At 44.9% G+C, this 18,244-nt stretch overlaps 1 protein-coding gene across 13 annotated transcripts in view; it reads left to right on the top strand.

The window, feature by feature from the left end:
- The first annotated feature begins 15,192 nt into the window (after window positions 1–15,192).
- The window catches only part of LRRC7 (leucine rich repeat containing 7), a 169,669-nt gene continuing 166,617 nt past the window's right edge, over window positions 15,193–18,244 (top strand). For all 13 annotated transcript variants that reach the window (XR_008331018.1, XM_053392072.1, XM_053392085.1 and 10 more), the window contains exon 1: window positions 15,193–16,117. The gene's annotated coding sequence lies outside the window, so the exon portion shown is untranslated. The remainder of the gene's footprint in view (window positions 16,118–18,244) is intronic.

Below are 18,244 nucleotides of genomic sequence, written 5' to 3'. Positions count from 1 at the left end.
CTTGGCTATCAGAGCCATCATTTGTTGAGCGGAGGATCAGTTGAGGAAGGGCACTGTGTCCCTGTGTTCGCATGCAAGAGTGTGGAATAGCTGTACCTCTGTTTGGCCACACCCACTGCTGTCATGCAGCCCTCAGAAAGTTGGCCACGGGTGAATGTGACCCTTGCGCCAAAAGAGGTCAACTGCCCCTGCTTTAGGAGCACCAAGCACTTGGATATGCCCAGTGGGATTCTTGCTACCTTTTATTCTTTGAAAAGGGACGCGGTTGGCGCTGTGCGTTAAACCACAGAGCCTAGGACATGCCGATCAGAAGGTTGGCTGTTTGAATCCCTGTGACGGGGTGAGCTCCCGTTGCTCGGTCCCTGCTCCTGCCCACCTAGCAGTTCGAAAGCACGTCAAAGTGCAAGTAGATAAATAGGTACCGCTCTGGCAGGAAGGTAAACGGCGTTTCCGTGCGACGCTCTGGTTCGCCAGAAGCGGCTTAGTCATGCTGGCCACATGACCCAGAAGCTGTACGCTGGCTCCCTCGGCCAATAAAGAGAGATGAGCGCCGCAACCCCAGAGTCAGCCACGACTGGACCTAATGGTCAGGGGTCCCTTTACCTTTACTTTATTCTTTGAAAAGTAAACCCACCCACTCTCATGCCATATCACAAGATGCCTTTACAGACCTAATTTTTTCAAAGGTGGTTTGTTGTGTGGCACATGGAATGCCTGTTCATGAAAGCCTCTCTCCTCATGCAGAACTAATTGTGCCATTGTTTATGTACTGTCCTATATGTATGTTTTCATGCTCATAATTATTTAATAATTTACTTTTACCAGTCACCCAATAACAGGAGTTCTCCTGGGCAACATGTAAAGTAAAAACAAAATAAAAGTAGCAATTACAATCCGTCAAATTAAGAAGCTGCAGACAAGAGTACATTGATACAATTTTAAAAGCAAAAACAAACCACCACCAGCAGCAGCGGTAATTTTCACAGGCAATGGATACTCAGGGGAAAAAAAGCTGTATTTCCAGGGGAGGAAATTCCTTCTTTCAAGTGTTTGATAGTTTATTTTATTTGCTAGACTTGTACTGTTTCTTCTTCTAAAGAGCTCAAAGGATATGGTAATTTGTATCCAGGCAGCATCTCATCCTGACAGCGCTCAGGGACAGACCCATTTAGCAGCAAGAAGGAAAAAGAAGAAAAGAACTGCACCAAGAGCCTTCAGCCCATTCCATGATGGGCCTCCTGTTTGGTTCTACACTTTTTAAAAAATGCCATTGGCTATTATTTCGTTCAACATAATGTTCTCGATTTCATTAACATCTGCTCAGTTTCAAGCAGCTGCTTTCCTTGAAGGTATCTTAATTTGACTGGTAGGATAGCAGGGTTCAGCCTAATCACACATTTTAATATAAATGCCATTTGTTGAAAGATGCCAGACTAGGAAGCTGGGAAACAGAATCACAGTTTATTCATATATGCTCAGTATGGCAAGCAGAAGATGCGTGAACTCAAATATTGGGCAAATATTGGTCCAATGGATAGCAAGGTGGGCTTGAACCTTTGAGTTCAAAGCTACCTTAGAAACAGACTCATTGCGTACCCACTGGACAACATGCCCGAGGCTACTTCAAAGTTTGTCAATCACTTTGAATATTGAGAACCACTACATAAGTAATAATTTGTTCCAAACTTAAATAGAACACAACCTATGTTGTGTTTGTTGCACAACTCTACTTCAGTGTGAACATCACGCTCTCATTTATCCAAACCAAGTAAACTTTTTTCATACAAATGTGACTGTGTCATATTTTATTTTAAAAGATTACATCAAGATCCACTTGAAAAGGTGAAATGTTTAGTAAACTAAGATGGGCAAAACATACCTACAAAAAAAGCTTCAGTAATATATATTTAACATGGTGAACCTTATGGATTGACACCGTGGGCGCAATATAAGGTGACTCGGAAGCTACAACTAATCCAGAATGCGGCAGCTAGACTGGTGACTGGGGGCGGCCGCCGAGACCATATAACACCGGTCTTGAAAGACCTACATTGGCTCCCAGTACGTTTCCAAGCACAATTCAAAGTGTTGGTGCTGACCTTTAAAGCCCTAAACGGCCTCGGTCCAGTATACCTGAAGGAGCGTCTCCACCCCCATCGTTCTGCTTGGACGCTGAGGTCCAGCGCCGAGGGCCTTCTGGCGGTTCCCTCATTGTGAGAAGCAAAGCTACAGGGAACCAGGCAGAGGGCCTTCTCGGTAGTGGCGCCCGCCCTGTGGAACGCCCTTCCAGCAGATGTCAAAGCGATAAACAACTACCTGACATTCAGAAGACATCTTAAGGCAGCCCTGTTCAGGGAAGTTTTTAATGTGTGATATTTTACTGTATTTTTGGTTTCTATGGAAGCTGCCCAGAGTGGCTGGGGAGGCCCAGCCAGATGGGCGGGGTATAAATAATAAATTATTATTATTATTATTATTATTATTATTATTATTATTATTATTATTATTTTCCACCCCTTCTGAACTTGATACCCCACATCACTCGTCTTTTGCAGACCTACTGTTTGCCATTCTTCAGTGGAGCATCTATTCTCTCCAGATTCCTATGGATACAGCAGGCAGCTATGGTGTGCTGGAGTCTTTGGCTCATTCCATCGTGCCTGCACCTTTCAGCTAGTCTTTGCATCCCAGGTCTTGATCAACCACAAGCTTACATACAATATACCTATTTTCCCTCCATAGGCCAATGTTAGAAGTTTAGAAGAGAGATCTTGTTATGTGCCGGCGTGGTTGCTCGAGAGCGAACAGGCAAGACTCCCACCTGTCTTTTCCAGGCTTTATTATCTGTACAAAACCATTTACAGTGCAGAGTGTCTCAAGTCCATGTCTGCTCAGTTGCTAACAGAATCCGGGAGTGGGCAGTCCTTAAACCTTCCCCAGCATAACAGTCTTTTGACCCCCATCCTTCTCCCCTCTCTGTGCGCAAACCGACTGCGCAGAGGGCGTTGGCAAAGGGGGACTTCCTTCCCCTCCGCTTTGCTCAGGCTTGGTGTTGCGGCTCTCTCTAACATCTTCTGGTCCCTGCATCCCTTCCCTACTGGAGACGGGGCTTCCCTCCTTGCCGGAGGAAGAGCTGCTTTGCATGATCTTCTTCTTCGGAGGCTCCCTGTAACCCAACTGCCCTTCCACCTCTCGCCTCTGAGCTGATGGCAGTTCCCTGACAGATCTTATTCTCCAATAGCAGAGTCAAGCACAATGGTGATTAAAACTCAGTTAGATTTGCATCTACCTTCATTCACCTTCAAACATACACTCCCCACAAAAATACTTAAGCTAAAATAAATCACAGAGACTTAACTTTGCAAGTAAGTGACGTTTTTACTCAGAGTTTCCAAAAGTTACAGCAAACCGGTCTCCATCCACTGCCAGTAAAAGGGGAGTGGAAGTTCTAAATAAGAAAATAGTTTCCTTACAAAAAGGATCATGCAATCTTTGGGTTAGCAAAGATGCAGGCTATTGAATTTCATTTTAGAGAGAGTCTTCATTCATGTGCAGCATTTGCTGAGTGGGGAGCCAAGCTGCATGGCTCCTTCTACGCTCGTTCCAGGAAGCATGAAGAGAAAAAAGAGAGAGGAGGGGAGCAGAGGTTGTTGTGAGCCTGCTGAGAAACACTCACTGTGGTAACTGGAGCTCAGGGCTCAGGTTAACCCTTTCATGGACACAAGTGTGTGTCAGTAACTGTATATGACAACAGCCAATTGCAATAAAAACTTCTTTTCTACTGCAGGAGATATTTGGATTGTTTCCTGTTATAGGAAACACCCAGTTGGAAAACATTATGCAGGTACAGGAAAAAGTAGGAATGATCCATGAGGCTGAAAGATGCTTGCTGGTTGCTGCTCACAGTTATCTCCTACAAAATATACAGGGATGGATCAATGAGTCTAATGTAAAAGTTCTATGTGCATTCAGTCACAGGACTCATTCCAGCACTTTCACATGGAAGGAAAACATTACATAGAATCTGGGGCCATATTCCCTTCTGCCAGCTTCCCTTGTCAGCTGCTTTGCCCTTTCTGGGAGAAATACATCAAAGCAGAATGTGGCTTTGGACGTTTTACTGAAGCATCAGCAGAAGAAGCATGAGTCACTCATGCTTCTTTCTTTGCTGCTTCAGTAGAACATCTAAGAGTGGGGAGGCCCTTCCAGCTGCTACTGCAGCAAAAGTGCTGTCCTGTTAACATGCAACTTGAATTATCTATACACAATTACCTAGCATTAAGACTGGTTTCTGACATGTGTTCAGATTCCCCTCCACATATTTTCACATAATGATTCTAAGTGGAACTTCTTAAACAAGACAAAACATTTGAGGCCAAAATATGATAAAATATGATATGATATATAGGGGAAGCAGCACCATTGACTACAAAATTATTTAAAGTACAAGGATAGGGCTATGCCATTTTCATGCAACATAAGTCAAGGATAGGGCTATGCCATTTTCATGCAACATAAGTCAAGAAGCACCTAAACCAATTTTTAGTCTTACAGAGAGTAATAAAGAGGCAGAAATAGTAATGCAATGTCATTAACTTTATAATGTTTCATGGCAATAATTTTTTATTAACAAAGACACTCTGATGTTTTCAACCTCTTCTTAGATGGACACTTGTCTCAGTCTTTCTGTATGCTAGTCCATTAATTATTTGCAAATAAAATAGATATATGTTAAGTGTAACTTTCTGACTAGTCAACATAAAATAATGCAGCAATCATTTCTGACATAGCAAAGTTTCGGCAATTTATTAGCCTGCAGCAAAGCACTCCTTCAGCCTGATCACATTTTTTACCCATTCATTTCAATGGAAGTTGCTTAGAAATAAGGGTGCTTAAAACTATAGTCTTTCTTATGTTAAGGGAGCTTGTCATGATAGCCCCTTAAGGCATATACAGCACTGAAGGAAGATAACTTTAAATATTCTAATATTATCTCAGTTTGCCTTAAAAGCTGAAGACCTGAGAGTGTGCTATCTGAACATCCGTAAGAATCATGTTCTCTTATCCTAAATGGATTATATGCCAGGATTCTTGGCACTATATAACATCAGTGGCTGCTTGGCTGAGCATGTATAACTGACAAGATTCCCTGCCCTGAATACCATTTCCCAGTTTTTCTCTGTTTTGAGGGTGGTAACTTTTAATTTTTAATTATTGCATTAATTTAACAACATTCAAGTTCAGCTAGCTGCGTACACACTATTTCAATAAAGTGCATTTCCCCCTCAACAAATTGTGGGTGCTGTAATTTGCCACTCACAGAGTTACAATTCCGAGTAACCTTGAACAAACTTCAGCGCCCATAACTCTTTGAAGGAAAGAATGTGCTTTAAAAGTATAGTGTGTACACAGCCGCACAGTTTATATGTAGTGGTTTTTGTCAGATTTTCCCTCTGCACAGATGCACAGGTTAGTCTGGCTGTAAAAAAACACAGTACAGTGGTACCTCGGGTTAAGTACTTAATTCATTCCAGAGGTCCGTTCTTAACCTGAAACTGTTCTTAACCTGAAGCACCACTTTAGCTAATGGGGCCTCCTGCTACTGCGCTGCCACAATTTCTGTTCTCATCCTGAAGCAAAGTTCTTAACCCGAGGTAATATTTCTGGGTTAGCGGAGTCTGTAACCTAAAGTGTATGTAACCTAAAGCGTATGTAACCCAAGGTACCACTGTATTTTAAAAGCTATAGAGAATCTGCTTAGGTTGGTCTGCTCAGTTCTTACATGTATGTGGCAACTACAGCACTAGCATACTCCATTTTCTCTGTTAACTATTTCACCATTGCAGATCATGGGCTAGATTTAACTACACATATACCAGTTGCGCAACAGGGCAGAAGAGCACATCCAAAGCAAAGTTAATTTGGGGTCTTTCTTAGAGGAACATGACTTCTGTCGGCACAAGTAGTTGTGCTTGCATGTGGGTGATGCAATGGAAAATGCTCCTTGTTTCCCAGAGCTGGTATTTACACAAGTGAAAACCTTAATGGGTCAGTTAATTTTGACTAGATATCCCAGTCTTCCCATCTTTTCTGTAGTGGAAAGCAAAGAAATCAAGCAACCCAGCAAAGGAAGCATAACAATCACAAGACGACAATGCACCATAGCTTATTCAATATTGAAGTTGCTCATATCTTTTCACAATGGAAATAATGCTTTCCTCTTCCAAAGAATTGTCAAAATAAAGTGATGTATGATAAAAAATACAGTGATGTATGAATAAAGGCTAGTTCAATTTGTAACATAATTGTGGTGTGCTCAAGGCTCAGCAGAACATCCAGCTGGATATGCAGCAATGCGCACGGCAGCCAATAACATTACACTGCTGTGAAAATGGAGGAATATGCTGAGTTCTTTCATGGGGTATGTTCTAAACACAGGGCAATACATTTCTGTTGTGCAATTTCTAGGATTAATCTGCAAAGTGTTACAGAAGACACAAGGGGAAATTGGGAAATGTGCCAGAACACGAACATGTGAAAGAAGGCTAGATGAAGTGCAGGTTGCAAGACTGCTAACAAAGCTTTGAAAAAGAAAGACTTGTTACATTTTGAGATGGGTAACTAAAATTCGCAGTACACACAGTTGTGTGTTTCTTTCCTGGGATATTTTGTTTGCTTTGTTTCATTTCAATGAAAAGTGGGGATGGAGAGAAATTTGATTTAGTTTGCATTTAAAGGCAAACCTGCCTAATTTGTGCTTCCCAAACACTGTATGAACTGAAACACAACCATCCTTTGTCCCTATTCAAATTCATTTTGTTAGTTTTGGCCCACTACTTCAATCTGTTAAGGTTATCTTGAATCCTGATTCTGTCTTCTGCAGCACTGGCCATCCCTCCCAGTTTGGTGTCATCTGCAAATTTGATGAGCATCCCCTCAATACTGTCATCCAAGTTGTTTATAAACACACTGTACAATCACAGGCCCAGGGCAGAACCCTGTAGCATCCCACTTGCCATTTTTCCCCAGGATGATGAGGAACCATTAGTGAGCGCTCTTGGGTTGGGTCAGTCAGTCAGTCAGCTACAAAGCCACCTAACAGTTACATCCAGTCCACATTTTCCCAGCTTCTCTATAGGAATATCATTGGGGACTTTGTCAAAAGTCTTACTGAAATCAAGGTACACTACATCCACAGCATTCCTGATCCACCAAGCTTGTATCTCTATCAAAGAAATGAGATTCATTCGACATGACTATTTTTGAGAAACCCATGGGTCCTAGGAATTTTAAATATATGGACAACACAGAAGATAGCATAAGGGTTTATTAACCTGTTGTTGGAATTGTCCAAGAAATAAATTTTACATTTAGAAATTACCGTAATAAGTCCTCATATTTTCCTGAAACATTTTATTTCAGATGGGCACTCTAAAAATGATCTATAACAAAATCTAAATCATATTAAATGTGACACAGAAAAGGGGAAACCTTTTGGCCTTTTGCTGCTTAGCCTAGGATGCACAAAGAGACATATTTCACTACAGAAATGCAAAATAGAAAAATGTCCATCAACAGGCCTGTAGGTATTATGTTCTGTAGATTATCAATTCAGCAAGTGATGACACAGCAGATAAACAGAATTGGGCCTAGTGGCTTAAATAAATACATAATGAGGCAACAGATTAGACAGAAAGCAGATAAGACAATTAAAATAATATATTCAGCCTCCTATCCTGTGCACACTTACCTGGGAGTAAGTTCCATTGAACTCAGTTAGACTTACTTCCAAGTGGGCATGCAGAGTTTCGGGCTGTCAGGAGAATAAAACAAACAATCTGAGAAGTTATGAAACATTTTCAACCATGCTAGTGAGAGTCAGATGGCATTTTTAACAGACACTGCTTACAATAAAATTATTGTCAAGGTTGCAACAAGCACAAAAGATGGGAATGGAAAGAGTAGGTACTTTTGTCCTCAGTGAGGTTCTTACTTTGACAGAAATGCAAGTAGGAAGCCGGGCAGCTGAATTGTTATTCTCTGTGCACTGCTGGGAATGAAACCGGCACTGCATGCTAGATACATATTGCGTATTTGTATTTGGCTAAATCTGTACAACATATAACAATGTATTACAGAATCTAGAAATAAATTTCAGTCAGCTGCAGATTTGCTACTACTTTAATAAAAAAAGAAGAAGAAAAATGTACAAATTGATATAAACCTACTATCAGAATTAGGAGTTACTGAAGGACATAGTATATTTTGCTGCGTTTATGTGGGTGATCGTGAGCTGACAAAGGTAAACTAGTTGGATTAAGCATCCTGAATTCCCAAAACAATAGATTTGATCTGTATCTAAGATAAGCATTCAAGAATTTGAGGTATAACCTTGAGCAAATTATGCAGCTTAAATCCATCTAAATACTCCAGTAAATACCAAATATTTAAGAGCACACCTTTGTGTTGTTTCAGTTTGTTCAGGCTCTCCATTAACATAATTGCTTCTCTGTTCTCTGCTCAACATCACTGAAATGTATTAGAATTCCCATTCCTCTCACAAACATTTCCTGGTAAGCCAGAAAGGGCCCATCCTAATGTATGACACAGTAATTAAAAGGTACTGAGGAGAAATTAATCTGTGTTAAGTGATCTTGTATGACATGATAATTAAATGGTGTTGAGTGGTAACTGATCTGTTTTAAGTGATTTTGTAGGTGTCCTTAAACAGAAGTGAAAAGGAACAGGTTGTGTTTCCAGCATACAAACATGCAAATAACAGAGATATACAGTCGCACCTTGGATCCCAAAAAAATCAGCTCCCAAACAATCAAAACCTGGAAGTGTTCCGGTTTTCAAATGATTTTCGGAAGCCAAACATCCAGCATGGCTTCCACAGCTTCCAATTGGCTGCAGGACACTCCTTGGTTTTTGAACAGTTTTGGGAGTCAAACAGACTCCCAGAACGCATTCTGTTCGAGAACCAAGGTACAACTGTATTAAACATCACCAATGTTACCACTGAAATTGTTTCACCACCAAGTTCAATTTACTGATGAAAATCATTCAAGAGTGATTTTATCCACCATTTTCAATATATGCATCTAACTGCTTTTATATATGCAAATAATTAACAACACTGACTAGCGTCATAAAATGCTAGTGGCTCAAATGTGTTTGTTAGTTTCACATATGAACACAAAGCCCTACACTGGATAAACATTCCTGCCTCCATAATCTCTTTTAAGTTGCTCTGACAACCTTATCTGAGCAGTGGCGGAAGTACTTTGGAACAGAGTTCCGCAAAGTATTTTGCAGGCGTTCAGAAAAATATTTCAGTCTCTTTAAATCGCGGAGTGTAATACTGCTTCATACATTCCCCGTGCATAGAAATTACTTGTGAAGGAAAAGCGAGAGTGGGGAACCACATGTATATTAGCATGTCTGAAATCCAGTATAATTTTTGATGTTGACATAAAGCCAACGCATCAATGAGATTGTCACTCAGGTGGCACAAGGGGTCAGTGTGTTTGGCTGTTGACCAGAAGGTTGGTGGTTCAAGCCCACCCAGAGATGGTTGTGGGCAGGATAATCCTGCATTGCAGGGGTTTTGACCAGATGACCTTGATGTCCCTTCCAACTCTAGAATTTGAAAAAAATGTGATTCATCTACTTGTAGCAAAAGAAACAAGCACTAACTACAATAGACGGCATATTTCCCCATCTGCTGAAATTATCTGTGTAGATAAAATGCTATGTGTGAAGACGTTATTGAAGTTCTAATGCAAAGTTGAGAACATAAGAAGAACCTGCTGGATCAGGCTGGTGGCATCTTGTTCTACCAAGTAGACAACCAGTTGCCTATGGGAAATCCGCAAGCAGGACCTGAGGACAACAGCACTCTCCCTTCCTGGGGTTTCTGGCAACTGCCATTCGGAAGCATACAACCTCCCAACAGCAGAGGCAGAACACAAACAGCCACTGACAGCAAACATGTTATTCTGGAAACTGTCGAAAAACAGGTCATCACCGACATTATTAATTACCCTGGAGGCAGGTTTCAAAACCTAATGCCTAATATGTAGCCCTCTTCATGTGTTCTTTAATGGCATACAATAGGGGGAGTCTTCACATTTTTTGACTGACCCTCCAAGGGCTACATGTCAAAATGGGTGTGGCTGAAGTGTACAAGTACTGTAGCCAATTTTAATGATTTAAAAGGATACATTTGGGGGGGGCCTTGTCACAACAACCCGTTGGGGGCACAGAAGCACAGCAGAGGATTTGGAGGGGTGACCAGTACATACCATATTTTTCGCTCTATAAGGCGCACCAGACCATAAGTTGCACCTAGTTTTTGGAGGAGGAAAACAAGAAAAAAAATATTCTGAATCCCAGAAGCCAGAACAGCAAGAGGGATTGCTGCACAGCGAAAGCAATGATCCCTCTCGCTGTTCTGGCTTCTGGGATAGCTGCACAGCCTGTATTCGCTCCATAAGAAGCACACACGTTTCCCCTTACTTTTTAGGAGGGGAAAAGTGTGTATTATAGAGCGAAAAATATGGTATATTTATTATCTTCCAATGACTACAATTTTTAAGGGAGATGTTTGGGGGCTGCAGATCATATTTTGGACATGCCATCACACTAGGGGACAAATAGCAGCAGGGGACAAATTCATTTAAAAAATGAATTTTTTTGAGGGCATTGGGGGACCATAACAACGTTGTGAACTGTATGTGGATGGCAGGCCAAGGATTAGCCACCACAGTGTAGAGTTAACACATGGTGTGGGGAGGGAGGCACAGCAAAGAGTACACTGGCTCTGCCTCCCATCATCATTCTCATTGTCCTCCACAAGTAAGGCATGACCGTCTAAAGTAGGGGGCTCATAGGCTTGTGGTTCCCAATATATTTTATAACCCTAGTTCTCCAGGATTCTAAAACATGCAGGGAGCCGCCATGTGAAGATGAGGCTCCCCACTTCAGACTTCTAACTTCAGGAGGGCAATGGGAACCATGGGAGGGGGGAGACAGACCCAGGGGCTTCACCCCCACTATCCTACCCATGTGTTTACTGCACAGAGTTAGAGAAATAAAGAACTTTTGTTTATGAATTATACTCCCAATGTCCCCAGTGAGGATTGCATCCATAGTCCCCCAGTTGTTTTTCGTTGCTATATAATTTAGTGTCTTTTGCAGCGGTGTCCAAGAACGCTAATTTTCCTGTTAAAAATACCCGCAAGTGCTTCATACCAAATGCAATAAATCTACAGGGTCCACAATGCCCTGGCAGACATTACAGAAATGGTTATAGAAACCATTAAAACAGCTGGCATCAGCATTTTGAAAAAGCAAAGTTGAGGCAAGTTATCTTCTCCCTGACACTTCTAAAACACTGAATTCCCAATTCTCTCTCCCTTCTGACAAACTCTCTCTTGGCACCAGCACTGAAGTTTTTCAAGCCTGGGATAAAACCAAAAGTTCCTCTTATTCAGTAGGATTCCTGGACAGTAGTTACTGACTTTCACAGTAAACGACAACTATAAGTATAAAACAGCTACCATTGCTCTGTAGAATTTTGTGAATTCTATTTTAGAAAAGCTGTTCTAACACCACAGCCTTGGGGACCATTCTAGATTACTAGTCGTGGCTGGAAATATTTCCCCACAGCTAGCAAACTTCTTGAAATAAAACATTTCCTTCTGCTATGCCAATGCCAAAATTTTGCAACTGGGAAAATACTATTTATTTATTTCAGCATTTATAATCACCTACCTATGATAAATCTTACTCAAGGCAGCTTACAAGTGTCCTCATCCCCCCCCCCAAATAACCAAAAATGAGTAAAAATAATGTACCAAATCTCATTAAAGAAGTTTTGTTGTATTTTTGTTTTAAAGATAATGCTTGTTTTTATATTGTACACTACGTCTTTAGAGATTTTTTAAAAATATATGTATGGAGAGGGTTATAAATGCATTTAGATAACCAAATGATAAGAAAAAGGAAACAGCAGACCTGACACATCTGGAATAATAATGTGTGTGTACAACCAAACCCAGTTCCACTGAGTTTAATGGAATTCCTTGTCTATTTAAAAACTCATGTAACCGACATAGGCTCTGACTGAAAAAACATCCACCAGAATAAAATGGTCCTTGCAGCAAGACTTTCCCCTTCAGTAAGTCTCCTCATCCTATGTATAATGGGGAATCGGACAAGGCAGACAATCACACAACTGGCACTGAATCAGAGCCAATGCCGGTGTACTGCTAAGAATGTAGTCTGGGTTTACTTTTTTGGTCTTCAATAAAAGTTCTGAGAAAACACAATCAGTGCTTTTTTCTTAACATTATCATTTGACAACCCTGTTTCTGGTTGAGATCGGTGGTTATTCTTCACTTCAGAGAAAAAAATAATGGTTAAAACATGCGAAAGGGGTTCATCCCTTGAATCATCAAAGTTGATATACTTTTTGGGTTGGATTAAGAAGAATGGAAGGAGAAACACAGCAACACAATGATAGAATTTGGGGAAATAAAAAGAAGGCAGGAAACAAAAGCTCTACTTAGATGATTGGAAAGGCAATGGAAGCAAGCAAATAGGCAGGGGGAAAAGGGAAAATAAGGTGGGACAGCAAAGAACAGAAGGGGTAAACAGCAGGATGAACTCATGGGACTTTTTGGTTTAAATCAGCTTTCTTTTAAGTTGGCTCCAGGGACTACATTAGGGTCTGTATTTGCTCAATTGCTCTTCCAAATTCTCTCTTGCCTTATCAGCATTTACATGACATAAAAACTGTGTTTGTGTGTGTGACTGAGAGAAAAGCTCAAATGTATTTTAATGTCATGTATGATAACACCCCTAGTCACACAAGGTCTTTAAAAATAAAAAAGAACAGTGATGTGACTGATTGTTCTTCAAAAACAGCGTACACACCTCAACATTTTGTGTAGTACATAATGCAGAGAGAATGCAATCTTCAAATATTAACACAAAGTAAGAGGGATGGGACGCGAGTGGCGCTGTGGTCTAAACCACAGAGCCTAGGGCTTGCTGATCATAAGGTTGGCTGTTCGAATTCCCGCGATGGGGTGAGCTCCCGTTGCTCGGTCCCTGCTCCTGCCAACCTAGCAGTTCGAAAGCACATCAAAGTGCAAGTAGATAAATAGGTACCGCTCCAGCAGGAAGGTAAATGGCATTTCCATGCGCTGCTCTGGTTCTCCAGAAGCGGCTTTGTCATGCTGGCCACATGACCCGGAAGCTGTCTGCGGACAAACGCTGGCTCTCTCGGCCAGTAAAGTGAGATGAGCGCAGCAACCCCAGAGTCATCTGCAACTGGACTTAACGGTCAGGGGTCCCTTTACCTTTAAGTAACAGGGATGCTTCTGGAATTTGAAAGGGAGGAACTGCAATATGTTTATGAAAACGGCAAATGCACCTATCAAACTGGCCTTTTAATTCCAATTGCAGACATAAGAAATGTTGCAGGTGTGGATATACGGTATCTCAAATTTTCCTGGAGATTTCAGAAATCACTTCTTTAAAACCCTTCTGAAAAATCCTGGGAGCCACTTCACATATTACAAAGTCCCTACACTGAAGCCATTCAGCATATACACACAAACACACCAGCTTCAATTGATAACGCAAACTGTTGCACTTTATTGTTTGTTTATTTCTTTAAGGAATTTATACTTCCTTTTCCAATGTATCTCAAAGTGGCTTAGAGAGAAAAAACAGATACACAATACACAAATATTGCAGATTAAAACATCAGACAACAGCAACCTAAGAACATTCATGGTGCAAAGGCCTCCTGAAAGAAAAGTTTTAGCCTGGCATCTGAAACGTTCTGGGTTAACCACTTGTCCAGGTCTGCATATAAAACTAAGCAAAACCATGGCTTTGTTCTGGGTACCATGGCAGTAGCAGCACTGAGAGATGAACAAAGTGGCCACGATTTTTGCTCAGGGCACCCACATGCTTGCTCATTCTTGCTAAGCTTGCGCCAGTGAGTGGTTACCCACAGGACTGACCAGAAGAATGACGACTCTCACACCCCACACTATTTTTGTTGTTGTTGTTGCAAAATGTGCCCCTGAAAGGCAAAAGTAAGGTCAGTGATTGAGCAGGATTCTATGCAAACTCCTGTTTACTCTTCATCCAGGGGCCTCTCATCACTGGTTTGGGAAGTGGTGTACGCACAATGTTAGCCACAATCCATATGTTTCTTACGAAATACTGGATTTCCCCTCAAACCAGCCTTGATCCAAATGGACAAAAATAATGACCTAGCTGCATTTTAAGCCAGTAATGCACGTGTAGCCCAGAGAGAGCATATGGACTTGGGGAGAGGCAATGCAGCATGGATTATGCAGCGTGCGGTGCATCATCACCCTGCCACACCCTCAGAAACTGCACAGCCTTCATTTGCAATGTCCTCTGCCACCCACCATACCCATGGGGTGACGCCAGATTTCTCTGGACGCCTCCTGCCCCTTCCAGAGAAGCAATGAGAACCCAGAAGCCACTACTTCTTCTCTGGTGATGGTGGACCTGCCATTGGAAGCTGGTGCCGCTTCTCTCCTCTGGTACTGAGGGGCAGGGGGTGCCCATTGTACCTCCCCATCACCACCTGAGAAGTGAGGAAAAGCAGCAGCAGGAGAGCCTACTGGATCCCCACTCTGTCTCTTCTCCTCGCTTCTCCTGTGGAAGCGCTGGGTGGGGAAGCAGGATCTGCCGCCTGAAGCAGCTTCCTCAATCTGCCGATGGTGAGGCCGGCTCTTCATCTCCAGCAGCTGCTAGTGCTGCTCAGTGGCTTGCGCCAGAGAGACCTCCCGCCTGAGCCTGCGGGTCTCCAGCAGCTACTAACTGACCGTCGAGGCGCTCTAGAAACCACGCTCCTTGACCACTGGGGTGAGACTAGCGGGAAGGCGCGCGCTACTCCCACGTTCAGGCTCCGCGCGTGGCTTCTGCCGCTGCGAGAAGACGAGCAAAGGTGAAGCAGCCTTCCGAAGGGGCGTGTCCCTGGCTGCGGGACCACGGCGGCCACGTGCAGAGCGTGGGCCAGGTGGGCGGGGCGTTTGTACACGGGCCTCCTCCTCCTCCTCCACCACGCCCACTCCACTTCTTCTTTCGGCGGGGCGGGGAGCGCGTGCGCGTGCGAGAAGAGGGGGCTGGGGAGGGGGGGAGCGGCGGTTAGCGAGGAGCGCTGACGCGCGCGCCTTGTGGGGGCGGCCGTTGCCTCTCCTCCCCCTCCCTCTACTGCTCGGGAGGGCGAGCGCCGGCTTCTTGCCTCTGAGGCGAAGCTGAAGCCGGAGGCTCCTTCTCCTGCCGACCGCCCCCCCCGCTTCCCCTTCGCTCGGGGCGTTGGGTTTTGAGCGGGCAGACACCTCAGCGCAGCGCCAGGCTGCCGCCCTCTCGGCCAGGGGTCGCTCCTTTCCCTGAGGGAGGGCGCCAGGCGGTTCCTCTTGCTTCGCTCCGTTGGCGCCGTCGGACGTGAGGGGCGCCCTCTTCTTCTTCCTCCTCCTCGGGAGCTTTTCGCCGACATCGAAGGAGGTTCGGCCACATGTGGACAGCGCCAGCCCTCCTCCCGCTTCCCTTTCTTTCCCTCCTCCTCCTCTCTCCTCTGCAACCATTATTACACCTGTGAATGGAGGGAAGGAGCGAAGCCGTCGCCTGAAGCTGAGGAGGAGGAGGCGGCCTTGACAGTCACACACACACACACTCGGGTTATCTTTTTGTGTGTTTTTGCCCTCCGACCCTTTTCTCATCGGCGGAGGAGCAGAGGGGCAGTCGGCGAGCTCCTCGTGGCCAGCCGCGGCAATGTGAGGCAGCCCTCCTGCGCGCGCGCCCTTGTGGAGTCTCGCTCCTGCGCGCCGCTCCGGCAGATGCGCCGGGGAAAAGGGCTGGTTCGAGGCGCCCCCCCATCCCCACCGATTTATTTGCATCGCTGCCTCCGCGGCTGTTAGTGGCGGCGCCGGCAGGACCCCCCCCCCGCTTTTTCCCCTTCGCACGCCGCCTCGGTCCTAAAGGATTGACTGGATGAAGAGCTTGCCTTTTGGGTGGTTGCCTTGGGGGACTGGCAAGCGGAGAGACTTCAGCTGACAAGGTACCTGTTCTCCAGACCTGGGTGGGGTGGGAGATGCAAGATGCTCACCTGAAGGGTATCCGCATCGTGGTCTAGTAAAGGGGGGGGGAGCAATAAAAAAAAAAGGGAGGGGAATCGCCATCCTTCTACCTTAACCTATCTTCTCACTTTTTTTCTTTAAACCCCATAACCTCTCGATTTCTTTATGGGAATCGCTGTCGCCACCGTTATCATTTGCAGGCAGCGGGAAGGCTCATGGGCAGATTCCCCTCCCTGCAATGTGCATGTTTGGAGCAGGGGGCTGCGTCCTTTTTCTTGGGGAAGGGGCTGCTGCTCCTACGGTTGCCTGCTGTAGGGGCGTGTTAGCAGTGCAAGCGCTGCACGCTCCGGCTCCCTGCACGGGCAAGCCGGGATTCAAGCTGGAGGAAGTAGCTCTTTGTGGCTTCACGCTCTTCCCGTTCCCCCACCCGCCACCCCCTCCCAAAAAAATTGCTGCTGGGTGTTGCCTCCGTTTGGGGGCGGATGGCGGTTCGGGGGCGGTGGGTGAGCCATGGAGTGATGGAAGCGCCCGAGGGTGCTGCTGCTGGTGGTAATCGGTTGAAATGCAGTGGTTGCTAAGGGGAGAAAGCAGAGCTGCAAAGAAGCTATATTCTCCTCCTACCTAGCTTTGTGATTCCCCTTCACCCCCCACCTCCGCTTAAAAGACGTGTAGATTTGGAGGGGGCGGGGTGGCATGGGGGACAGGATCAAGGTGGCTGAAGCTGTTTGCTGGTTAGAGCAGCAGAAGCTCCCACTTGGCATTTATGCACAGGAAAATTTGCAGCATGGTTGCAGGCTATGGAGGGCCCTTTTGTGGGGTGTGTGTGTGTGTTTCTTTCTCACCACACTGTAAGTACAATACTCCCCATCTTGCCAGGAGAGGGTGTGAACAAGTAGGAAGATGTGACTGCTAGGGCATAGTTTCTCTCTGTGGAAAGGGACCCATGTTGCTACCTAATGTCTGCCACTATAGCTTCCAGAGGGAGAGGAGAGGTATGCAAGTGGAGAAGAGTGAATTGCTCATGCATTCAACCAGCCATCTCATATTCACATCCACTCACCTGCACTTTCCCTCTGGGTGGCACAAGCATAGCAGCGGAGATCAGGCAGCATTCTAGAGGGTTACCAAGTAAAGGTAGTAGTGACAGCTTCTGCTCATTCATTCTGGGAAGCTGTGCTGGGCCCAATATTCTCTGCCATGCTGCCTGCAGATGGAGGGCAAGCAAGGAAAAGGAGACCACAGACAAGGAAAAGAGGAGAAGCTGTTCCTTGTAGGATTGTGGAATCACTAACGTTCCCCTCAATCTTAAGAGCGTGCCAGGAAGGACTAGGCAAGTGATGGCCGCAAGGGGTTGTTACCATTACTTCTGGTTGCTTAGCTGGCCTCTCTCAAACTCTGGGAGGCTCTGCCTACTCACTCTCTTTCTCTTTGGGTGCAACAATTGGAGTGATATGGGGAATGGTTGGACACAGCAGGGCTTCGCAGAACAAGTGAATCAGCGAAAGTTGCTACTGCCTCTTCTTGGTTGCTCTCCACTCTGGACAGTGCAGAAATGAGTACTGGCTCCCTGCATCCAATCACTACTTGCTGCACAGGTGAGCGAGCAGAAGGACAGGGGCAGAAATTATTGCTCCTTTCATGAGCAGTTGCCTCTGTCCAGTTGCACACCTACTCTCTCCTCTCCCTCTGGCTGCAGCGGTGGTGGGTATTAGACACAGTTGCACTGACCCAAGAGAGGGCAAGTTAGCTGGGGGAGACCTTTCTCTGTTGACAGTGCCACAGGGCCCAGTCTTCCCTGAGAGAGAGAAGATGAACAAGTGAATGGAGGTAGCAGTCTTTTTTGGTTTGTACACGCTCTTTAGGCAGCCCTGCTGGTTCCTGTTTTTAGTGCCGTGCTGTCCATGGAAAGAGAAGGTGGGTGGGCAGAGGCAACCACCACTGCTTTCACTTGCTTTCCCACAGTGTCCCTCTGGCAGTGCAGTGAACAGAGCCCAAAGCACTTGGAGGCTGTTGTACCTTAGCACCAAGCTAGTTCATGGTCAGTGTGAGCCATCCTGTGGTGCTGGGCCCTTGCAGCATATTACGTTTCTGCAAGATTTAAGCTTGTG

This window comes from Podarcis raffonei, chromosome 6 (genome assembly GCF_027172205.1).
Source record: "Podarcis raffonei isolate rPodRaf1 chromosome 6, rPodRaf1.pri, whole genome shotgun sequence".
NCBI lineage: Eukaryota > Metazoa > Chordata > Lepidosauria > Squamata > Lacertidae > Podarcis > Podarcis raffonei.
The sequence above is the reverse complement of the archived record's forward strand: the minus strand, read 5'-3'. Positions and strand labels throughout refer to the sequence as shown.